Source organism: Leptodactylus fuscus, unplaced genomic scaffold, assembly GCF_031893055.1.
Source record: "Leptodactylus fuscus isolate aLepFus1 unplaced genomic scaffold, aLepFus1.hap2 HAP2_SCAFFOLD_56, whole genome shotgun sequence".
Lineage (NCBI taxonomy): Eukaryota > Metazoa > Chordata > Amphibia > Anura > Leptodactylidae > Leptodactylus > Leptodactylus fuscus.
This window is the reverse complement of record NW_027440589.1, coordinates 257,988-285,862: the sequence shown is the minus strand read 5'-3', so window position 1 is coordinate 285,862 and position 27,875 is coordinate 257,988. Positions and strand designations below refer to the sequence as shown.

The 27,875-nt window shown below is 39.4% G+C and overlaps 1 protein-coding gene across 1 annotated transcript in view; it reads right to left on the bottom strand.

Moving 5' to 3' along the window:
- LOC142188589 (ras-related protein Rab-37-like) overlaps positions 1 to 27,875 on the bottom strand; it is a 69,493-nt gene that overhangs the window by 41,239 nt on the left and 379 nt on the right. The window lies entirely within an intron of this gene.

Genomic DNA, 27,875 nt, shown 5'->3' with positions numbered 1-27,875 from the left:
CTGCCCCAGTGTCATGCTGTTCTCCCCCCCTTCATCTGCCCCAGTGTCATGCCATTCTCCCCCCCTTCATCTGCCCCAGTGTCATGCCATTCTCCCCCCCTTCATCTGCCCCAGTGTCATGCCGTTCTCCCCCCCTTCATCTGCCCCAGTGTCATGCCGTTCTCCCCCCCTTCATCAGCCCCAGTGTCATGCCGTTCCCCCCCTTCATCTGCCCCAGTGTCATACAATTCTCCCCCCTTCATCTTCCCCAGTGTCATGCCATTCTCCCCCCCTTCATCTGCCCCAGTGTCATGCCGTTCTCCCCCCCTTCATCTGCCCCAGTGTCATGCCGTTCTCCCCCCCTTCATCTGCCCCAGTGTCATGCCGTTCTCCCCCCCCTTCATCTGCCCCAGTGTCATGCCGTTCTCCCCCCCTTCATCTGCCCCAGTGTCATGCCGTTCCCCCCCTTCATCTGCCCCAGTGTCATGCCGTTCTCCCCCCCTTCATCTGCCCCAGTGTCATGCCGTTCTCCCCCCCTTCATCTGCCCCAGTGTCATGCCGTTCCCCCCCCCTTCATCTGCCCCAGTGTCATGCCGTTCTCCCCCCCCCTTCATCTTCCCCAGTGTCATGCCATTCTCCCCCCCTTCATCTGCCCCAGTGTCATGCTGTTCTCCCCCCCTTCATCTGCCCCAGTGTCATGCCGTTCCCCCCCTTCATCTGCCTCAGTGTCATGCCGTTCTCCCCCCCCTTCATCTGCCCCAGTGTCATGCCGTTCTCCCCCCCCCTTCATCTGCCCCAGTGTCATGCCGTTCCCCCCCTTCATCTTCCCCAGTGTCATGCCATTCTCCCCCCCTTCATCTGCCCCAGTGTCATGCCGTCCCCCCCCCTTCATCTGCCCCAGTGTCATGCTGTTCTCCCCCCCTTCATCTGCCCCAGTGTCATGCCATTCTCCCCCCCTTCATCTGCCCCAGTGTCATGCCATTCTCCCCCCCTTCATCTGCCCCAGTGTCATGCCGTTCTCCCCCCCTTCATCTGCCCCAGTGTCATGCCGTTCTCCCCCCCCTTCATCAGCCCCAGTGTCATGCTGTTCCCCCCCTTCATCTGCCCCAGTGTCATACAATTCTCCCCCCTTCATCTTCCCCAGTGTCATGCCATTCTCCCCCCCTTCATCTGCCCCAGTGTCATGCCGTTCTCCCCCCCTTCATCTGCCCCAGTGTCATGCCGTTCTCCCCCCCTTCATCTGCCCCAGTGTCATGCCATTCTCCCCCCCTTCATCTGCCCCAGTGTCATGCCGTTCTCCCCCCCCTTCATCTGCCCCAGTGTCATGCCATTCTCCCCCCCTTCATCTGCCCCAGTGTCATGCCATTCTCCCCCCCCTTCATCTGCCCCAGTGTCATGCCGTTCTCCCCCCCCTTCATCTGCCCCAGTGTCATAGGCCCCCTACATTACGTTCCCCTCAATGTCTAACACAAACCCCACTTCTCCTCACCTTCCAGCTCTCCCCGCCGCTCTCTCTCTCTCTCACTCACATAGTTGTAGGCGCGGTGTCAGTGACATCATCACATGGCGCCTACGCATGCAGGAGCCGGAGCGCAGCGGTAAGGCAGGAGCTCCTGCTTCAATGTGCTCCAGACACCAATGAGGTGAAACTAGGACCGCGGGACAGGACAACGGGATCTTGAATGTCCTGCAGAATCCGGGACGGTTGGGAGGTATGGCAGTTGGAATATGAGTGAAAGACTTGCAGGTTTGTATTGGCTAATGGGGGGGGGGGTCAGGGTTTTGGGAAAGCTGTATCTCCGGAGCGGTACGTCCATGTGAGTTGGAGTCTCGTCTTAAACCTTCCCGGACACCTGAAGTATCTGTGTGACAAATTTGGTGAAGATCGGTCCCGTCGTTTGGTCGCGTATAGAGAACAGACAGAATCTCACTTGTATAATATAGAGAGGTAACGGGGCAGTTGTTGGGGCATCTCTAGAAACCTGCCATAAGTGATGCATTTACCCCAACCCACCACCAGGGGCGCTCACTGCTCACATATGGATATAATAGGGGTTGCCCCTACGGAGGCGGATGGAGGCGCCCCCTAGTGGTGACTGCCTGGGATTATAATATTAGACGGTGGGGTCTGACTTGTGGCTCCGCCGCTGATCAGCAGGGTCTGGGGTTCACCGGGGATCAGGAATAATCTGTGGCTCGTCCCTGCAGCGCCTCCATTGGGGAGACCGAGCATTGCTATCATGGATGAGACCACTGAGCGGGGGGGGGGGTCTATTAACCCCTAATTATCTCGTAAGATATGTAAAATAATTCCATATTCATTGGTTACAGTAACCGGGGAGACGTCTGTGTTGTCATAACAACGGGAGAGTCTTCTTCTGTCGCCATGGGGGTGACACGTCTGGAGGACTCGCTCATTGTGATGTCACTGCGGGAGGTTCCGCCGTTGTCCTAGGGGCGCATTTACTATTGTGGTAACGACCCCACCCAAAATACGGCGCATTGACTTACAGGTAAAAATCTGTGGGTGTGGCCTCATAGGAGGGGGCGTGGCTTGAATTTCAAGAAACTGCACAAGAAGTTTGGCAAAAAATTTTGGTGTAACGTAAGATGACGGATGTTACCCCCGGTCACATGACTGAGGGGGTGAAAGAAGAAGCAGGAGAAGGGGTAAGTGACAAGTCCGGGGTCCCAATGCCCCCCACGTACCGTCCAGCTGTATCGGCCAATGGAGATGTCACGAGCGCTTATTGTGAGACTCCGGACCCGATCACTTGCCCTCCGCACCGGCCGGCTCAGTGAGGCTGAGATCAGACACAGGATATAGAAGCTGCTGTGGGAAATGTTTTATCCAAGACGTCTGCCCAGACAGGTCCTATAGCCGTGGCCGAGCCGTGGCCGAGCCGTGGCGTCTCCTCCTCCCCCGTACACGCGCACACTCGCTGCCAGGCCCGCAGGTTTATACATAGGGACAAAGGATCAGGCACAATAATACTCCACCTGCCCGATCCTTTCTTCCCCAGACATCGTTTATTGAGGGGAGATGGGGGCCCCCAAATATATAAGACAATCAGACGCTCCCCCCAAAGCCGAGGTGGCCATGGTGCTCAAGAGGTGGCCATGGTGCTCAAGAGGTGGCCATGGTGCTCAAGAGGTGGCCATGGTGCTCAAGAGGTGGCCATGGTGCTCACGAGGTGGCTATGGTGCTCAAGAGGTGGCCATGGTGCTCACGAGGTGGCAATGGTGCTCAAGAGGTGGCTATGGTGCTCAAGAGGTGGCCATGGTGCTCAAGAGGTGGCTATGGTGCTCAAGAGGTGGCCATGGTGCTCACGAGGTGGCTATGGTGCTCAAGAGGTGGCCATGGTGCTCAAGAGGTGGCTATGGTGCTGAAGAGGTGGCTATGGTGCTCAAGAGGTGGCCATGGTGCTCAAGAGGTGGCTATGGTGCTCAAGAGGTGGCCATGGTGCTCAAGAGGTGGCCATGGTGCTGAAGAGGTGGCCATGGTGCTCAAGAGGTGGCTATGGTGCTCAAGAGGTGGCTATGGTGCTCACGAGGTGGCCATGGTGCTCACGAGGTGGCTATGGTGCTCACGAGGTGGCTATGGTGCTCACGAGATGGCTATGGTGCTCGAGGAGGTGATACCAGACACAGCCACTATACACTGTGTGGCGCTGTGACTAGTATACAATGAGGGGGCTACAGCTGTGGCTTTGTCATTCAGATGATCCGCATTGGTGCCAGGAGTCAGACGACCAATCTGATCTCGATGACTGGAGGAGAGCTCATCAGGATGTGAGAGGACACTATAGGTGCCATCCTGTGGCCAGGAGAAGCCGTCACTGAGGTGCCCGCTGCAGAGATGGAGGGAGTGGCCTATCACATACCGACAACTGACAACCATCAGTAAGAAAAACACGGGGGGCGAGACAGTACTTATGGCCCCATCAATAGGGGCAGAGTATATAGGTGCCTGCACATATACACTCCCCGGCCACTTTATTAGGTACACCTGTCCAACTGCTCGTTAACACTTAATTTCTAATCAGCCAATCACATGGCGGCAACTCAGTGCATTTCGGCATGTAGACATGGTCAAGACAATCTCCTGCAGTTCAGACCGAGCATCAGTATGGGGGGGAAGAAAGGTGATTTGAGTGCCTTTGAACGTGGCATGGTTGTTGGTGCCAGAAGGGCTGGTCTGAGTATTTCAGAAACTGCTGATCTACTGGGATTTTCACGCACAACCATCTCTAGGGTTTACAGAGAATGGTCCGAAAAAGAAAAAACATCCAGTGAGCGGCAGTTCTGTGGGGGGCGGAAATGCGTTGTTGATGCCAGAGGTCAGAGGAGAATGGCCAGACTGGTTCCAGCTGATAGAAAGGCAACAGTGACTCAAATAGCCACCCGTTACACCCAAGGTAGCCAGAAGAGCATCTCTGAACGCCGCACAGTACGTCCAACTTTGAGGCTACAGATGGGCTACAGCAGCAGAAGACCACACCGGGGGCCACTCCTTTCAGCTAAGAACAGGAAACTGAGGCTACAATTTGCACAAGCTCATCGAAATTGGACAATTGAAGATTGGAAAAACGTTGCCTGGTCTGATGAGTCTCGATTTCTGCTGCGACATTCGGATGGTAGGGTCAGAATTTGGCGTCAACAACATGAAAGCATGGATCCATCCTGCCTTGTATCGGTAACGGTTCAGGCTGGTGGTGGTGGTGTCATGGTGTGGGGAATATTTTCTTGGCACTCTTTGGGCCCCTTGGTACCAATTGAGCATGGTTGCAACGCCAAAGCCTACCTGAGTATTGTTGCTGACCATGTCCATCCCTTTATGACCACAATGTACCCAACATCTGATGGCTACTTTCAGCAGGATAATGCAATGCCATGTCATAAAGCTGGAATCATCTCAGACTGGTTTCTTGAACATGACAATGAGTTCACTGTACTCCAATGGCCTCCACAGTCACCAGATCTCAATCCAATAGAGGAGCATCTTTGGGATGTGGTGGAACGGGAGATTCGCATCATGGATGTGCAGCCGACAAATCTGCGACTGCAACTGTGTGATGCCATCATGTCAATATGGAGCAAAATCTCTGAGGAATGCTTCCAGCACCTTGTTGTATCTATGCCACCAAGAATTGAGGCAGTTCTCAAGGCAAAAGGGGGTCCAACCCGTTACTAGCATGGTGGACCTAATAAAGTGGCCGGTGAGTGTAGATGGTAATGCTGATTATATTCCTGAGCTCGGGCTCTGACACCCGCATAATAATTAGTAAGGAGATGTCTGTGATTTATGGCGATGACATCATCAGACGGTAGAATAATACCCAGGGACTGCATATACAGTAGACGTATGTACCATACGTTATGTATATATAGTGTATATGTATGGACCGTATGTTATGTATATATAGTGTATACGTATGGACCGTATGTTATGTATATATAGTGTATATGTATGGACTGTATGTTATGTATATATAGTGTATATGTATGGACCGTATGTTATGTATATATAGTGTATATGTATGTATTGTATGTTATGTATATATAGTGTATATGTATGTACTGTATGTTATGTATATATAGTGTATATGTATGTATTGTATGTTATGTATATATAGTGTATATGTATGGACCGTATGTTATGTATATATAGTGTATATGTATGGACTGTATGTTATGTATATATAGTGTATATGTATGGACCGTATGTTATGTATATATAGTGTATATGTATGTATTGTATGTTATGTATATATAGTGTATATGTATGTACTGTATGTTATGTATATATAGTGTATATGTATGTATTGTATGTTATGTATATATAGTGTATATGTATGGACCGTATGTTATGTATATATAGTGTATATGTATGGACTGTATGTTATGTATATATAGTGTATATGTATGTATTGTATGTTATGTATATATAGTGTATATGTATGGACCGTATGTTATGTATATATAGTGTATACGTATGGACCGTATGTTATGTATATATAGTGTATATGTATGGACTGTATGTTATGTATATATAGTGTATATGTATGGACCGTATGTTATGTATATATAGTGTATATGTATGTATTGTATGTTATGTATATATAGTGTATATGTATGTACTGTATGTTATGTATATATAGTGTATATGTATGTATTGTATGTTATGTATATATAGTGTATATGTATGGACCGTATGTTATGTATATATAGTGTATATGTATGGACTGTATGTTATGTATATATAGTGTATATGTATGGACCGTATGTTATGTATATATAGTGTATATGTATGGACTGTATGTTATGTATATATAGTGTATATGTATGTACTGTATGTTATGTATATATAGTGTATATGTATGTATTGTATGTTATGTATATATAGTGTATATGTATGGACCGTATGTTATGTATATATAGTGTATATGTATGGACTGTATGTTATGTATATATAGTGTATATGTATGGACCGTATGTTATGTATATATAGTGTATATGTATGTATTGTATGTTATGTATATATAGTGTATATGTATGTATTGTATGTTATGTATATATAGTGTATATGTATGGACCGTATGTTATGTATATATAGTGTATATGTATGTATTGTATGTTATGTATATATAGTGTATATGTATGGACTGTATGTTATGTATATATAGTGTATATGTATGGACCGTATGTTATGTATATATAGTGTATATGTATGGACCGTATGTTATGTATATATAGTGTATATGTATGTACCGTATGTTATGTATATATAGTGTATATGTATGGACCGTATGTTATGTATATATAGTGTATATGTATGGACCGTATGTTATGTATATATAGTGTATATGTATGGACTGTATGTTATGTATATATAGTGTATATGTATGGACCGTATGTTATGTATATATAGTGTATACGTATGGACCGTATGTTATGTATATATAGTGTATATGTATGTACCGTATGTTATGTATATATAGTGTATATGTATGGACTGTATGTTATGTATATATAGTGTATATGTATGGACTGTATGTTATGTATATATAGTGTATATGTATGGACCGTATGTTATGTATATATAGTGTATACGTATGGACCGTATGTTATGTATATATAGTGTATATGTATGTACCGTATGTTATGTATATATAGTGTATATGTATGGACTGTATGTTATGTATATATAGTGTATACGTATGTACCGTATGTTATGTATATATAGTGTATATGTATGGACTGTATGTTATGTATATATAGTGTATATGTATAGACTGTATGTTATGTATATATAGTGTATATGTATGGACTGTATGTTATGTATATATAGTGTATATGTATGGACCGTATGTTATGTATATATAGTGTATACGTATGGACCGTATGTTATGTATATATAGTGTATATGTATGTACCGTATGTTATGTATATATAGTGTATATGTATGTACCGTATGTTATGTATATAAAGTGTATATGTATGGACCGTATGTTATGTATATATAGTGTATATGTATGTATTGTATGTTATGTATATATAGTGTATATGTATGGACCGTATGTTATGTATATATAGTGTATACGTATGGACCGTATGTTATGTATATATAGTGTATATGTATGTACCGTATGTTATGTATATATAGTGTATATGTATGGACTGTATGTTATGTATATATAGTGTATATGTATGGACTGTATGTTATGTATATATAGTGTATATGTATGGACTGTATGTTATGTATATATAGTGTATATGTATGTATTGTATGTTATGTATATATAGTGTATATGTATGTACCGTATGTTATGTATATATAGTGTATATGTATGGACTGTATGTTATGTATATATAGTGTATATGTATGGACTGTATGTTATGTATATATAGTGTATATGTATGTATTGTATGTTATGTATATATAGTGTATATGTATGTACCGTATGTTATGTATATATAGTGTATATGTATGGACTGTATGTTATGTATATATAGTGTATATGTATGTACCGTATGTTATGTATATATAGTGTATACGTATGGACTGTATGTTATGTATATATAGTGTATATGTATGGACTGTATGTTATGTATATATAGTGTATATGTATGGACTGTATGTTATGTATATATAGTGTATATGTATGTATTGTATGTTATGTATATATAGTGTATATGTATGGACTGTATGTTATGTATATATAGTGTATATTTATGGACCGTATGTTATGTATATATAGTGTATATGTATGGACTGTATGTTATGTATATATAGTGTATATGTATGGACTGTATGTTATGTATATATAGTGTATATGTATGTACCGTATGTTATGTATATATAGTGTATATGTATGGACTGTATGTTATGTATATATAGTGTATATGTATGGACTGTATGTTATGTATATATAGTGTATATGTATGTACCGTATGTTATGTATATATAGTGTATACGTATGGACCGTATGTTATGTATATATAGTTGTCACGGGATGGTTAGAGTCCGGCAATAGGCAATGTGTAATATATATTTCATGTGGAATGTATTCTCTAACCTGTTGTAAACATCAGTGTGTAGTTGGCTGATTCGGGTCTAGTGTGTTAGCACATTGTATGCAAATACCTCTAACTAGTGAGGACAATGGGTGGAGATAATCTGATCAGTGTCTCCAAGAAGATGTTGGATGGTGCATTGTCCATAGTAGACAGGGAGTCTGCTCTCCTTGGTATAGGTGAGGGGGGAAGGATCTGTGACTCAGCCCTTCCCACCCACAGATATAGGAAGTAACAGTTTAGTATATAGATGTAGCTGGAGTTAGTATGTGTTAGCCGGCCTGTGCACAGCTCTGCAGAGAGCCAGGATATAGTTACAGGACCAAGGAACCAAAGTTATCATTGGATTGTGACTTCTGTGGACTTATTGTTATTACGGTTGATGTGACCGCCGCCGGCTACTAACTTTGTGGATTACAATAAATTGCTGTTGTCTCCCGACCTCTTGCGTCCGTGTTGATTCAAAAGACCATCCGGAGGAAGACGTATACCTTTGCTCCGTGACAACTGGTTGGCAGCGGTGGGATCAACAGCGGACAGCGAGATGGACTACAGCAGCTCAGCGATTAATGGAGCCACAACCTCAGAATACAGGAACTGGACTATGGCAAGTCTACAAGTAAGGGCCCGGGAACTAAACCTGAGTTACCAGGGAAGAACGAAAGAGCAACTGATCGAGGCACTGGAGGAGATGACCCTGCAAAGCGACCATGAGGAGGGCTGCCCCCAGGAGACTGGAGAGATACGGGAGTGGCAGGTACAGACCCAAAAGAGCAGATGGGTTGTTTTGTATGAGGAGGAATTGGCAGTGCTGGGGCTAGGAGCAACTGCAGAGCAAAGGAGTAGAGCATTACAGAGGGCTCAGGAAACGGAGAAGGAGGAACAGAGAATGGCGCATGAAAAGGAAAGAATGGCGCATGAAAGGCGAATGGCTGAGATAACTAAGAGGAATTATAATCAAACGCCGACCCCCAGCCCAACAGTGAGAGAACCACCATATGTCTCCCATAAACACTTCAAGACCTTTGATGAAGCGGCTGGGGATGTTGATGGATATTTTCAGGACTTCGAACACCAGTGCCACCTGATGGAAGTCCCAGAGAAGGATTGGGTCCGGTATCTGGTGGGGCACCTACGAGATGGGGCTGCGGAAGCTCTCAGAGCCATGGACCCTAGTGATCAGCGGGACTATGAGGCCATTAAAAGAGCGGTGCAGAAGTATTATGCAGTCACTCCAGAGACCTACCGAGTTCAGTTCCGCTCTTTGTCTTACAATGGGGGAAGCTCCTTCCACATGTTCGCCCACAAGTTGAAGCAAGCATGCAAGCGCTGGCTAGAAGGAGAGGAGGCTGTCACAGTCGATAAGATCCTCCAAGTCATACTTAAGGAACAGTTCTTTTCCCAGTGCCCCGCTGAGATCCGTGAGTGGGTGCTGGAACGGAACCCAGCCACAGTGGAGCAAGCTGCTTCTCTTGCAGATGAGGGCCTGACCATCAAGCCGCAGTGGAAGAGGTTGTTTGCAGAGGAGCGGAAAACTACCACAGTCCGCCAGACACCCTTCAGCCAGCCACCCACCTTTCGTGTCCGGCCTCAGGATTACAATTCCCCCTCTACCCCTGCCCCAGCCCATCGGCCTCCAGCTATGAACAACCCTGTCCCTAGACAACGACCCACTGGAAGAATGCTAGAGCGCAGATGTTTTGGGTGCGGGCGGCCTGGACATTTGCAAGCTAGTTGCCCTGCTAACATGGGGGCACGGGCCACCGTGGCATCCCGGCCTATTCACTACCTGGGAACCACCCCTAGGACAGAAAGTTTGGCCCCATTTCCAGATGACTCCATGAATGACCCATCTGTTCCACCTCCAGGGGTCTATGGGATTCAGCCTTCCGCCACACATCCCGCAAACCTTCAGAGGAAGCACTTGCAGGAGGTCCTACTGGATGGCCGAACAGTTGTTGGATTCCGGGACTCGGGAGCTTTCCTAACGGTAGCGGACCCCCGAGTTGTGCGACCCGAGGCCCTAGAGGAGGGCCCTGGCATTTCTATCAAGTTGGCAGGGGGTACTCAAAGACGTATTCCTAAAGCTACCGTGGAACTCGACTATGGTTATGGACCAAAACGATGCACAATTGGTGTGATGAGCGGGCTGCCGGCCGATGTTCTGTTAGGCAACGATGTTGGAAATCTACAGTGCCACTTTGTGGGAGCAGTGACCCGAAGCCAAGCTCAGAGAGACGCCAACATGGATCGACCGGATTTTCTGCCAGATGCCAGCCCTTCAACTCTACAACTTTACCATTCAGTACCGCCGAGGGAACCAACACCAGAACACAGATGGGTTATCCCGGCAGGAGGACATATGAGCTATAGAGACTGATGTGCATTCCCCAATTTACCTGTGTAGGCCAATTGTGTCATGCACATGTTTTGAGAGGGGGAGGGGTTGTCACGGGATGGTTAGAGTCCGGCAATAGGCAATGTGTAATATATATTTCATGTGGAATGTATTCTCTAACCTGTTGTAAACATCAGTGTGTAGTTGGCTGATTCGGGTCTAGTGTGTTAGCACATTGTATGCAAATACCTCTAACTAGTGAGGACCAGTGAGGACAATGGGTGGAGATAATCTGATCAGTGTCTCCAAGAAGATGTTGGATGGTGCATTGTCCATAGTAGACAGGGAGTCTGCTCTCCTTGGTATAGGTGAGGGGGGAAGGATCTGTGACTCAGCCCTTCCCACCCACAGATATAGGAAGTAACAGTTTAGTATATAGATGTAGCTGGAGTTAGTATGTGTTAGCCGGCCTGTGCACAGCTCTGCAGAGAGCCAGGATATAGTTACAGGACCAAGGAACCAAAGTTATCATTGGATTGTGACTTCTGTGGACTTATTGTTATTACGGTTGATGTGACCGCCGCCGGCTACTAACTTTGTGGATTACAATAAATTGCTGTTGTCTCCCGACCTCTTGCGTCCGTGTTGATTCAAAAGACCATCCGGAGGAAGACGTATACCTTTGCTCCGTGACAATAGTGTATATGTATGGACCGTATGTTATGTATATATAGTGTATATGTATGTATTGTATGTTATGTATATATAGTGTATATGTATGGACTGTATGTTATGTATATATAGTGTATATGTATGTATTGTATGTTATGTATATATAGTGTATATGTATGGACTGTATGTTATGTATATATAGTGTATATGTATGGACTGTATGTTATGTATATATAGTGTATATGTATGTACCGTATGTTATGTATATATAGTGTATATGTATGTACCGTATGTTATGTATATATAGTGTATACGTATGGACCGTATGTTATGTATATATAGTGTATATGTATGGACCGTATGTTATGTATATATAGTGTATATGTATGTATTGTATGTTATGTATATATAGTGTATATGTATGGACTGTATGTTATGTATATATAGTGTATATGTATGTATTGTATGTTATGTATATATAGTGTATATGTATGTATTGTATGTTATGTATATATAGTGTATATGTATGTATTGTATGTTATGTATATATAGTGTATATGTATGTATTGTATGTTATGTATATATAGTGTATACGTATGGACCGTATGTTATGTATATATAGTGTATACGTATGGACCGTATGTTATGTATATATAGTGTATATGTATGTATTGTATGTTATGTATATATAGTGTATACGTATGGACCGTATGTTATGTATATATAGTGTATATGTATGTATTGTATGTTATGTATATATAGTGTATATGTATGGACTGTATGTTATGTATATATAGTGTATATGTATGTACCGTATGTTATGTATATATAGTGTATACGTATGGACCGTATGTTATGTATATATAGTGTATATGTATGTATTGTATGTTATGTATATATAGTGTATACGTATGGACCGTATGTTATGTATATATAGTGTATACGTATGGACCGTATGTTATGTATATATAGTGTATATGTATGGACCGTATGTTATGTATATATAGTGTATATGTATGTATTGTATGTTATGTATATATAGTGTATACGTATGGACCGTATGTTATGTATATATAGTGTATATGTATGTATTGTATGTTATGTATATATAGTGTATATGTATGTACCGTATGTTATGTATATATAGTGTATATGTATGTATTGTATGTTATGTATATATAGTGTATATGTATGGACTGTATGTTATGTATATATAGTGTATATGTATGTACCGTATGTTATGTATATATAGTGTATACGTATGGACTGTATGTTATGTATATATAGTGTATATGTATGGACCGTATGTTATGTATATATAGTGTATATGTATGTACCGTATGTTATGTATATATAGTGTATATGTATGTATTGTATGTTATGTATATATAGTGTATATGTATGTACCGTATGTTATGTATATATAGTGTATACGTATGGACTGTATGTTATGTATATATAGTGTATATGTATGTACCGTATGTTATGTATATATAGTGTATACGTATGGACCGTATGTTATGTATATATAGTGTATATGTATGGACTGTATGTTATGTATATATAGTGTATATGTATGTATTGTATATTATGTATATATAGTGTATATGTATGGACTGTATGTTATGTATATATAGTGTATATGTATGGACTGTATGTTATGTATATATAGTGTATATGTATGTACCGTACGTTATGTATATATAGTGTATATGTATGTATTGTATGTTATGTATATATAGTGTATATGTATGGACTGTATGTTATGTATATATAGTGTATATGTATGGACCGTATGTTATGTATATATAGTGTATATGTATGGACCGTATGTTATGTATATATAGTGTATATGTATGTACCGTATGTTATGTATATATAGTGTATATGTATGTACTGTATGTTATGTATATATAGTGTATATGTATGGACTGTATGTTATGTATATATAGTGTATATGTATGGACTGTATGTTATGTATATATAGTGTATACGTATGGACTGTATGTTATGTATATATAGTGTATATGTATGTATTGTATGTTATGTATATATAGTGTATATGTATGGACTGTATGTTATGTATATATAGTGTATATGTATGGACCGTATGTTATGTATATATAGTGTATATGTATGGACCGTATGTTATGTATATATAGTGTATATGTATGGACCGTATGTTATGTATATATAGTGTATATGTATGTACCGTATGTTATGTATATATAGTGTATATGTATGTACTGTATGTTATGTATATATAGTGTATATGTATGGACTGTATGTTATGTATATATAGTGTATATGTATGTACCGTATGTTATGTATATATAGTGTATATGTATGGACCGTATGTTATGTATATATAGTGTATATGTATGGACCGTATGTTATGTATATATAGTGTATATGTATGGACTGTATGTTATGTATATATAGTGTATATGTATGGACCGTATGTTATGTATATATAGTGTATATGTATGGACTGTATGTTATGTATATATAGTGTATATGTATGTATTGTATGTTATGTATATATAGTGTATATGTATGTATTGTATGTTATGTATATATAGTGTATATGTATGGACTGTATGTTATGTATATATAGTGTATATGTATGTATTGTATGTTATGTATATATAGTGTATATGTATGGACCGTATGTTATGTATATATAGTGTATATGTATGTATTGTTTGTTATGTATATATAGTGTATATGTATGGACCGTATGTTATGTATATATAGTGTATATGTATGGACCGTATGTTATGTATATATAGTGTATATGTATGTACTGTATGTTATGTATATATAGTGTATATGTATGTACTGTATGTTATGTATATATAGTGTATATGTATGGACTGTATGTTATGTATATATAGTGTATATGTATGTACTGTATGTTATGTATATATAGTGTATATGTATGGACTGTATGTTATGTATATATAGTGTATATGTATGGACCGTATGTTATGTATATATAGTGTATATGTATGGACCGTATGTTATGTATATATAGTGTATATGTATGGACCGTATGTTATGTATATATAGTGTATATGTATGTACCGTATGTTATGTATATATAGTGTATATGTATGGACTGTATGTTATGTATATATAGTGTATATGTATGTACCGTATGTTATGTATATATAGTGTATATGTATGGACCGTATGTTATGTATATATAGTGTATATGTATGGACTGTATGTTATGTATATATAGTGTATATGTATGTACTGTATGTTATGTATATATAGTGTATATGTATGGACTGTATGTTATGTATATATAGTGTATATGTATGTATTGTATGTTATGTATATATAGTGTATATGTATGTATTGTATGTTATGTATATATAGTGTATATGTATGGACTGTATGTTATGTATATATAGTGTATATGTATGGACTGTATGTTATGTATATATAGTGTATATGTATGGACCGTATGTTATGTATATATAGTGTATATGTATGGACCGTATGTTATGTATATATAGTGTATATGTATGTACCGTATGTTATGTATATATAGTGTATATGTATGTACCGTATGTTATGTATATATAGTGTATATGTATGTACTGTATGTTATGTATATATAGTGTATATGTATGGACTGTATGTTATGTATATATAGTGTATATGTATGGACCGTATGTTATGTATATATAGTGTATATGTATGTACCGTATGTTATGTATATATAGTGTATATGTATGGACTGTATGTTATGTATATATAGTGTATATGTATGGACTGTATGTTATGTATATATAGTGTATACGTATGGACTGTATGTTATGTATATATAGTGTATATGTATGTACTGTATGTTATGTATATATAGTGTATATGTATGGACTGTATGTTATGTATATATAGTGTATATGTATGGACTGTATGTTATGTATATATAGTGTATATGTATGTACCGTATGTTATGTATATATAGTGTATATGTATGGACTGTATGTTATGTATATATAGTGTATATGTATGGACTGTATGTTATGTATATATAGTGTATATGTATGTATTGTATGTTATGTATATATAGTGTATATGTATGTACCGTATGTTATGTATATATAGTGTATATGTATGGACTGTATGTTATGTATATATAGTGTATATGTATGGACTGTATGTTATGTATATATAGTGTATATGTATGGACCGTATGTTATGTATATATAGTGTATATGTATGGACTGTATGTTATGTATATATAGTGTATATGTATGGACTGTATGTTATGTATATATAGTGTATATGTATGGACCGTATGTTATGTATATATAGTGTATATGTATGTATTGTATGTTATGTATATATAGTGTATATGTATGGACCGTATGTTATGTATATATAGTGTATATGTATGTATTGTATGTTATGTATATATAGTGTATATGTATGGACCGTATGTTATGTATATATAGTGTATATGTATGGACTGTATGTTATGTATATATAGTGTATATGTATGGACTGTATGTTATGTATATATAGTGTATATGTATGGACCGTATGTTATGTATATATAGTGTATATGTATGGACTGTATGTTATGTATATATAGTGTATATGTATGGACTGTATGTTATGAATATATAGTGTATATGTATGTATTGTATGTTATGTATATATAGTGTATATGTATGGACTGTATGTTATGTATATATAGTGTATATGTATGGACCGTATGTTATGTATATATAGTGTATATGTATGTATTGTATGTTATGTATATATAGTGTATATGTATGTATTGTATGTTATGTATATATAGTGTATATGTATAGACTGTATGTTATGTATATATAGTGTATATGTATGGACCGTATGTTATGTATATATAGTGTATATGTATGTATTGTATGTTATGTATATATAGTGTATATGTATGTATTGTATGTTATGTATATATAGTGTATATGTATGGACCGTATGTTATGTATATATAGTGTATATGTATGGACTGTATGTTATGTATATATAGTGTATATGTATGGACTGTATGTTATGTATATATAGTGTATATGTATGGACCGTATGTTATGTATATATAGTGTATATGTATGTATTGTATGTTATGTATATATAGTGTATATGTATGGACTGTATGTTATGTATATATAGTGTATATGTATGTATTGTATGTTATGTATATATAGTGTATATGTATGGACCGTATGTTATGTATATATAGTGTATATGTATGGACGGTATGTTATGTATATATAGTGTATATGTATGTATTGTATGTTATGTATATATAGTGTATATGTATGGACTGTATGTTATGTATATATAGTGTATATGTATGTACTGTATGTTATGTATATATAGTGTATATGTATGGACTGTATGTTATGTATATATAGTGTATATGTATGGACTGTATGTTATGTATATATAGTGTATATGTATGGACTGTATGTTATGTATATATAGTGTATATGTATGTATTGTATGTTATGTATATATAGTGTATATGTATGGACTGTATGTTATGTATATATAGTGTATATGTATGGACTGTATGTTATGTATATATAGTGTATATGTATGTACCGTACGTTATGTATATATAGTGTATATGTATGTATTGTATGTTATGTATATATAGTGTATATGTATGGACTGTATGTTATGTATATATAGTGTATATGTATGTTGTAACGGAGCAAAAGTATACGTCTTCCTCCGGATGGTCTTTTGAATCAACAGGGACGCAAGAGGTCGGGAGACAACAGCAATTTATTGTAATCCACAAAGTTAGTAGCCGGCGGCGGTCACATCAACCGTAATAACAATAAGTCCACAGAAGTCACAATCCAATGATAGCTTTGGTTCCTTGGTCCTGTAACTAAATCCTGGCTCTCTGCAGAGCTGTGCACAGGCCGGCTAACACATACTAACTGCTAGCTATATCTATATACTAAACTGTTACTTCCTCTATCTGTGGGTGGGAAGGGCTGAGTCACAGATCCTTCCCCCCTCACCTATGCCAAGGAGAGCAGACTCCCTGTCTACTATGGACAATGCACCATCCAACATCTTCTTGGAGACACTGATCAGATTATCTCCACCCATTGTCCTCACTAGTTAGAGGTATTTGCATACAATGTGCTAACACACTAGACCCCAATCAGCCAACTACACACTGATGTATACAACAGGTTAGAGAATACATTCCACATGAAATATATATTACACATTGCCTATAGTATAGACTCTAACCATCCCGTGACATATGTATTGTATGTTATGTATATATAGTGTATATGTATGGACTGTATGTTATGTATATATAGTGTATATGTATGTACCGTATGTTATGTATATATAGTGTATATGTATGGACTGTATGTTATGTATATATAGTGTATATGTATGTATTGTATGTTATGTATATATAGTGTATATGTATGGACTGTATGTTATGTATATATAGTGTATATGTATGGACCGTATGTTATGTATATATAGTGTATATGTATGGACTGTATGTTATGTATATATAGTGTATATGTATGTATTGTATGTTATGTATATATAGTGTATATGTATGGACCGTATGTTATGTATATATAGTGTATATGTATGTATTGTATGTTATGTATATATAGTGTATATGTATGGACTGTATGTTATGTATATATAGTGTATATGTATGGACCGTATGTTATGTATATATAGTGTATATGTATGGACTGTATGTTATGTATATATAGTGTATATGTATGTATTGTATGTTATGTATATATAGTGTATATGTATGGACTGTATGTTATGTATATATAGTGTATATGTATGTATTGTATGTTATGTATATATAGTGTATATGTATGGACTGTATGTTATGTATATATAGTGTATATGTATGGACCGTATGTTATGTATATATAGTGTATATGTATGGACTGTATGTTATGTATATATAGTGTATATGTATGTATTGTATGTTATGTATATATAGTGTATATGTATGGACCGTATGTTATGTATATATAGTGTATATGTATGTACTGTATGTTATGTATATATAGTGTATATGTATGGACTGTATGTTATGTATATATAGTGTATATGTATGGACCGTATGTTATGTATATATAGTGTATATGTATGGACTGTATGTTATGTATATATAGTGTATATGTATGGACTGTATGTTATGTATATATAGTGTATATGTATGTATTGTATGTTATGTATATATAGTGTATATGTATGGACCGTATGTTATGTATATATAGTGTATATGTATGGACTGTATGTTATGTATATATAGTGTATATGTATGTACTGTATGTTATGTATATATAGTGTATATGTATGTATTGTATGTTATGTATATATAGTGTATATGTATGTATTGTATGTTATGTATATATAGTGTATATGTATGTATTGTATGTTATGTATATATAGTGTATATGTATGGACTGTATGTTATGTATATATAGTGTATATGTATGGACCGTATGTTATGTATATATAGTGTATATGTATGGACTGTATGTTATGTATATATAGTGTATATGTATGGACTGTATGTTATGTATATATAGTGTATATGTATGGACCGTATGTTATGTATATATAGTGTATATGTATGGACCGTATGTTATGTATATATAGTGTATATGTATGGACTGTATGTTATGTATATATAGTGTATATGTATGTATTGTATGTTATGTATATATAGTGTATATGTATGGACTGTATGTTATGTATATATAGTGTATATGTATGGACCGTATGTTATGTATATATAGTGTATATGTATGTATTGTATGTTATGTATATATAGTGTATATGTATGGACTGTATGTTATGTATATATAGTGTATATGTATGTATTGTATGTTATGTATATATAGTGTATATGTATGGACTGTATGTTATGTATATATAGTGTATATGTATGGACTGTATGTTATGTATATATAGTGTATATGTATGGACTGTATGTTATGTATATATAGTGTATATGTATGTATTGTATGTTATGTATATATAGTGTATATGTATGGACTGTATGTTATGTATATATAGTGTATATGTATGGACCGTATGTTATGTATATATAGTGTATATGTATGGACTGTATGTTATGTATATATAGTGTATATGTATGTATTGTATGTTATGTATATATAGTGTATATGTATGGACTGTATGTTATGTATATATAGTGTATATGTATGGACCGTATGTTATGTATATATAGTGTATATGTATGGACTGTATGTTATGTATATATAGTGTATATGTATGTATTGTATGTTATGTATATATAGTGTATATGTATGTATTGTATGTTATGTATATATAGTGTATATGTATGGACTGTATGTTATGTATATATAGTGTATATGTATGTATTGTATGTTATGTATATATAGTGTATATGTATGGACCGTATGTTATGTATATATAGTGTATATGTATGTACTGTATGTTATGTATATATAGTGTATATGTATGGACTGTATGTTATGTATATATAGTGTATATGTATGTATTGTATGTTATGTATATATAGTGTATATGTATGGACTGTATGTTATGTATATATAGTGTATATGTATGGACCGTATGTTATGTATATATAGTGTATATGTATGTATTGTATGTTATGTATATATAGTGTATATGTATGGACTGTATGTTATGTATATATAGTGTATATGTATGTATTGTATGTTATGTATATATAGTGTATATGTATAGACTGTATGTTATGTATATATAGTGTATATGTATGTATTGTATGTTATGTATATATAGTGTATATGTATGGACTGTATGTTATGTATATATAGTGTATATGTATGGACTGTATGTTATGTATATATAGTGTATATGTATGGACTGTATGTTATGTATATATAGTGTATATGTATGTATTGTATGTTATGTATATATAGTGTATATGTATGGACTGTATGTTATGTATATATAGTGTATATGTATGGACCGTATGTTATGTATATATAGTGTATATGTATGGACTGTATGTTATGTATATATAGTGTATATGTATGTATTGTATGTTATGTATATATAGTGTATATGTATGGACTGTATGTTATGTATATATAGTGTATATGTATGTATTGTATGTTATGTATATATAGTGTATATGTATGGACTGTATGTTATGTATATATAGTGTATATGTATGTATTGTATGTTATGTATATATAGTGTATATGTATGGACTGTATGTTATGTATATATAGTGTATATGTATGGACTGTATGTTATGTATATATAGTGTATATGTATGTATTGTATGTTATGTATATATAGTGTATATGTATGGACTGTATGTTATGTATATATAGTGTATATGTATGTATTGTATGTTATGTATATATAGTGTATATGTATGGACCGTATGTTATGTATATATAGTGTATATGTATGGACTGTATGTTATGTATATATAGTGTATATGTATGGACTGTATGTTATGTATATATAGTGTATACGTATGGACTGTATGTTATGTATATATAGTGTATATGTATGTACTGTATGTTATGTATATATAGTGTATATGTATGGACCGTATGTTATGTATATATAGTGTATATGTATGTATTGTATGTTATGTATATATAGTGTATATGTATGTATTGTATGTTATGTATATATAGTGTATATGTATGGACTGTATGTTATGTATATATAGTGTATATGTATGTACTGTATGTTATGTATATATAGTGTATATGTATGGACCGTATGTTATGTATATATAGTGTATATGTATGTATTGTATGTTATGTATATATAGTGTATATGTATGGACTGTATGTTATGTATATATAGTGTATATGTATGTATTGTATGTTATGTATATATAGTGTATATGTATGGACTGTATGTTATGTATATATAGTGTATATGTATGGACTGTATGTTATGTATATATAGTGTATATGTATGGACTGTATGTTATGTATATATAGTGTATATGTATGTACTGTATGTTATGTATATATAGTGTATATGTATGGACCGTATGTTATGTATATATAGTGTATATGTATGGACTGTATGTTATGTATATATAGTGTATATGTATGGACTGTATGTTATGTATATATAGTGTATATGTATGGACCGTATGTTATGTATATATAGTGTATATGTATGGACTGTATGTTATGTATATATAGTGTATATGTATGGACTGTATGTTATGTATATATAGTGTATACGTATGTACCGTATGTTATGTATATATAGTGTATATGTATGTATTGTATGTTATGTATATATAGTGTATATGTATGTATTGTATGTTATGTATATATAGTGTATATGTATGGACTGTATGTTATGTATATATAGTGTATATGTATGGACTGTATGTTATGTATATATAGTGTATACACGTCTATTGTGTATTTATGTATTGTTTGTTAGTTATAGATGTATATACTGTAGGCTATGTATATGTGCATATATGGTATGTTATAGGTCAGTGGGAGGTAGGTCCTGGTTTCTGCTCCCCACCTCACCGCTCTGCCCCCTATAGGCTCCGGCCCCAGCAGCTGTAGATAGGATGTGATGACATCACTCATATCATGACTGCAGATACCTGAACACACAGGGAGAAGAGACAGAGCAGAGAGAGGGTTATTATAGTGTGGGGGCAGATGGAGGGTGACATTATACTGTGGGGGCAGATGGAGGGTGACATTATACTGTGGGGGCAGATGGAGGGTGACATTATACTGTGGGGGCAGATGGAGGGGGACATTATACTGTAGAGGCAGATGGAGGGTGACATTATACTGTGGGGGCAGATGGAGGGTGACATTATACTGTGGGGGCAGATGGAGGGGGACATTATACTGTGGGGGCAGATGGAGGGGGACATTATACTGTAGAGGCAGATGGAGGGTGACATTATACTGTGGGGGCAGATGGAGGGTGACATTATACTGTAGGGGCAGATGGAGAGGGACATTATACTGTGGGGGCAGATGGAGGGAGACATTATACTGTGGGGGCAGATGGAGGGGGACATTATACTGTAGGGGCAGATGGAGGGGGACATTATACTGTAGGGGCAGATGGAGGGGGACATTATACTGTGGGGGCAGATGGAGGGGGACATTATACTGTGGGGCAGATGGAGGGGGACATTATACTGTAGAGGCAGATGGAGGGGGACATTATACTGTGGGGGCAGATGGAGGGGGATATTATACTGTGGGGGCAGATGGAGGGGGACATTATACGTCAGAGGCAGATGGAGGGGGACATTATACTGTGGGGGCAGATGGAGGGGGACATTATACTGTGGGGGCAGATGGAGGGGGACATTATACTGTGGGGCAGATGGAGGGGGACATTATACTGTAGAGGCAGATGGAGGGGGACATTATACTGTGGGGGCAGATGGAGGGGGATATTATACTGTGGGGGCAGATGGAGGGGGACATTATACGTCAGAGGCAGATGGAGGGGGACATTATACTGTGGGGGCAGATGGAGGGGGACATTATACTGTGGGGGCAGATGGAGGGGGACATTATACTGTAGGGGCAGATGGAGGGGGACATTATACTGTAGAGGCAGATGGAGGGGGATATTATACTGTGGGGGCAGATGGAGGGGGACATTATACTGTGGGGGCAGATGGAGGGGGACATTATACTGTAGGGGCAGATGGAGGGGGACATTATACTGTGGGGGCAGATAGAGGGGGAAATTATACTGTGGGGGCAGATGGAGGGGGACATTATACTGTGGGGGCAGATGGAGGGGGACATTATACTGTGGGGGCAGATGGAGGGGGACATTATACTGTAGAGGCAGATGGAGGGGGACATTATACTGTAGAGGCAGATGGAGGGGGACATTATACTGTGGGGGCAGATGGAGGGGGACATTATACTGTGGGGGCAGATGGAGGGGGACATTATACTGTGGGGGCAGATGGAGGGGGACATTATACTGTGGGGGCAGATAGAGGGGGACATTATACTGTGGGGGCAGATGGAGGGGGACATTATACTGTAGGGGCAGATGGAGGGGGACATTATACTGTGGGGGCAGATGGAGGGGGACATTATACTGTAGGGCAGATGGAGGGGGACATTATACTGTGGGGGCAGATGGAGGGGGACATTATACTGTGGGGGCAGATGGAGGGGGACATTATACTGTAGGGGCAGATGGAGGGGGACATTATACTGTGGGGGGGCAGATGGAGGGGGACATTATACTGTGGGGGCAGATGGATGGGGACATTATACTGTGGGGGCAGATGGAGGGGGACATTATACTGTAGAGGCAGATGGAGGGGGACATTATACTGTAGGGGCAGATGGAGGGGGACATTATACTGTGGGGGAAGATGGAGGGGGACATTATACTGTGGGGGCAGATGGAGGGGGACATTATACTGTAGGGGCAGATGGAGGGGGACATTATACTGTGGGGGCAGATGGAGGGGGACATTATACTGTAGGGGCAGATGGAGGGGGACATTATACTGTGGGGGGGCAGATGGAGGGGGACATTATACTGTGGGGGCAGATGGAGGGGGACATTATACTGTGGGGGCAGATGGAGGGGGACATTATACTGTAGAGGCAGATGGAGGGGGACATTATACTGTAGGGGCAGATGGAGGGGGACATTATACTGTGGGGGCAGATGGAGGGGGACATTATACTGTAGGGGCAGATGGAGGGGGACATTATACTGTGGGGGGGCAGATGGAGGGGGACATTATACTGTGGGGGCAGATGGATGGGGACATTATACTGTGGGGGCAGATGGAGGGGGACATTATACTGTAGAGGCAGATGGAGGGGGACATTATACTGTGGGGGCAGATGTAGGGGGACATTATACTGTGGGGGCAGATGGAGGGGGACATTATACTGTGGGGGCATAATGGAGGGGGACATTATACGTCAGAGGCAGATGGAGTGGGACATTATACTGTGGGGGCAGATGTAGGGGGACATTATACTGTGGGGGCAGATGGAGGGGACATTATACTGTGGGGGCAGATGGAGGGGACATTATACTGTGGGGGCAGATGGAGGGGGACATTATACTGTGGGAACAGATGGAGGGGACATTATACTGTGGGAACAGATGGAGGGGACATTATACTGTGGGGGCAGATGGAGGGTTACATTATACTGTGGGGACAGATGGAGGGGGACATTATACTGTGGGGGCAGATGTAGGGGGACATTATACTGTGGGGGCAGATGGAGGGGGACATTATACTGTGGGGGCAGATGGAGGGGGACATTATACTGTAGGGGCAGATGGAGGGGGACATTATACTGTAGGGGCAGATGGAGGGGGACATTATACTGTGGGGGCAGATGGAGGGGGACATTATACTGTAGGGGCAGATGGAGGGGGACATTATACTGTGGGGGCAGATGGAGGGGGACATTATACGTCAGAGGCAGATGGAGGGGGACATTATACTGTGGGGGCAGATGTAGGGGGACATTATACTGTGGGGGCAGATGGAGGGGGACATTATACTGTGGGGGCATAATGGAGGGGGACATTATACGTCAGAGGCAGATGGAGTGGGACATTATACTGTGGGGCAGATGTAGGGGGACATTATACTGTGGGGGCAGATGGAGGGGACATTATACTGTGGGGGCAGATGAAGGGGACATTATACTGTGGGGGCAGATGGAGGGGGACATTATGCTGTGGGAACAGATGGAGGGGACATTATACTGTGGGAACAGATGGAGGGGACATTATACTGTGGGGGCAGATGGAGGGTTACATTATACTGTGGGGGCAGATGGAGGGGGACATTATACTGTGGGGGCAGATGTAGGGGGACATTATACTGTGGGGCAGATGGAGGGGGACATTATACTGTGGGGGCAGATGGAGGGGGACAAGCAGATGGAGGGGGACATTATACTGTAGAGGCAGATGGAGGGGGACATTATACTGTGGGGGCAGATGGAGGGTTACATTATACTGTGGGGGCAGACGGAGGGGGACATTATACTGTAGGGGCAGATGGAGGGGACATTATACGTCAGAGGCAGATGGAGGGGGACATTATACTGTGGGGGCAGATGTATGGGGACATTATACTGTGGGGGCAGATGGAGGGGGACATTATACTGTGGGGGCAGATTGAGGGGGACATTATGATGTGGGGGCAGATGGAGGGGGCATTATACTGTGGGGGCAGATAGAGGAGGACATTATACTGTGGGGGCTGCTGGAGGGGGACATTATACTGTGGGGGCAGATGGAGAGGGACATTATACTGTGGGGGCAGATATAGGGGGACATTATACTGTGGGGGCAGATGGAGGGGACATTATACTGTGTGGGCAGATGGAGGGGGACATTATACTGTGGAGGCAGATGGAGGGGGACATTATACTGTGGAGGCAGATGGAGGGGGGTATTATAGTGTGGGGACAGATGGAGGGGGACGTTATAGTGTGGGGGCAGATGAAGGAAACATTATACTATGGGGGAAGATGGAGGGGACTAATGTGGAGCATATAATACTGTGTGAGGACAATGTGGAGCATATAATACTGTGTGAGGACACTGTGGAGCATATAATACTGTGTGAGGACACTGTGAATCATATAATACTGTGTGAGGACACTGTGGAGCATATAATACTGTGTGAGGACACTGTGGAGCATATAATACTGTGTGAGGAGACTATGGAGCATATAATACTGTGTGATGACACTGTGGAGCATATAATACTGTGTGAGGTCACTTTGGAGCATATAATACTGTGTGAGGACACTGTGGAGCATATAATACTGTGTGAGGACACTGGAGCATATAATACTATGTGAGGACACTGTGGAGCATATAATACTGTGTGAGGACACTGTGAGCATATAATACTGTGTGAGGACACTGTGGAGCATATAATACTGTGTGAGGTCACTTTGGAGCATATAATACTGTGTGAGGACACTGTGGAGCATATAATACTGTGTGAGGACACTGTGGAGCATATAATACTGTGTGATGACACTGTGGAGCATATAATACTGTGTGAGGTCACTTTGGAGCATATAATACTGTGTGAGGACACTGTGGAGCATATAATACTGTGTGAGGACACTGTGGAGCATATAATACTGTGTGATGACACTGTGGAGCATATAATACTGTGTGAGGACATTGTGGAGCACATAATACTGTGTGAGGACACTGGAGCACATAATACTGTGTGAGGACACTGGAGCATATAATACTGTGTGAGGATAGTGTGGAGCATATAATACTGTGTGAGGACACTGTGGAGCATATAATACTGTGTGAGGACACTGAGGAGCATATAATACTCTGTGATGACACTGTGGAGCATATAATACTGTGTGAGGACACTGTGGAGCATATAATACTGTGTGAGGGCACTGTGGAGCATATAATACCGTGTGAGGACACTGTGGAGCATATAATACTGTGTGGGGGCCACTGTGGAGCATATAATACTATGTGAGGACACTGTGGAGCATATAATACTGTGTGAGGACACTGTGGAGCATATAATACTGTCTGAGGACACTGTGGAGCATATAATGCTGTGTGAGGGCCACTGTGAGCATATAATACTATGTGAGGACACTGTGGACATATAATACTGTGTAGGGGCCACTGTGGACATATAATACTGTGTGAGGATACTGTGGAGCATATAATACTGTGTGAGGACACTGTGGAGCTATTATACTGTGTGGGGACCATTATATACCATGGGCAGCAAAGTTCCTGCTGGTTGCCCTGTGTGCTCTGCCTGCATCACAGCTCCCTCACTAAACTCTTGGGTATATGTGTAGTGCTCCACGGCCATGTCATTCCACGTAGAGTACTATGCATTAACCAGCCATATTGGGATCCACACAATTCTATAGGGGATGATGATACAGGGAACATACCGAATAACATAGTCAGCACATATGCAGGATATCAGTGAAGGGGCCGGGGTGTAGGATATTAGCAGGAAGCTGTTGGATGGGGCCCTCTGTTGGGCCCTTTAATTGGACAATGTATATTCATATATTCAATTTATACAGCTCCATCATATTCCGCCGCGCTGTATGAACATTATCAGTCACTGTCCCATATAGGGCTCCCCAACTACATTCCCTATCAGGATGTCTTTGGAGTGTGGGAGGAAACAGGAGTCCCTGGAGAAGTCCAACCAAACATGGGGAGAACATACAAACTACATGCAGATGCGAACCCAGGA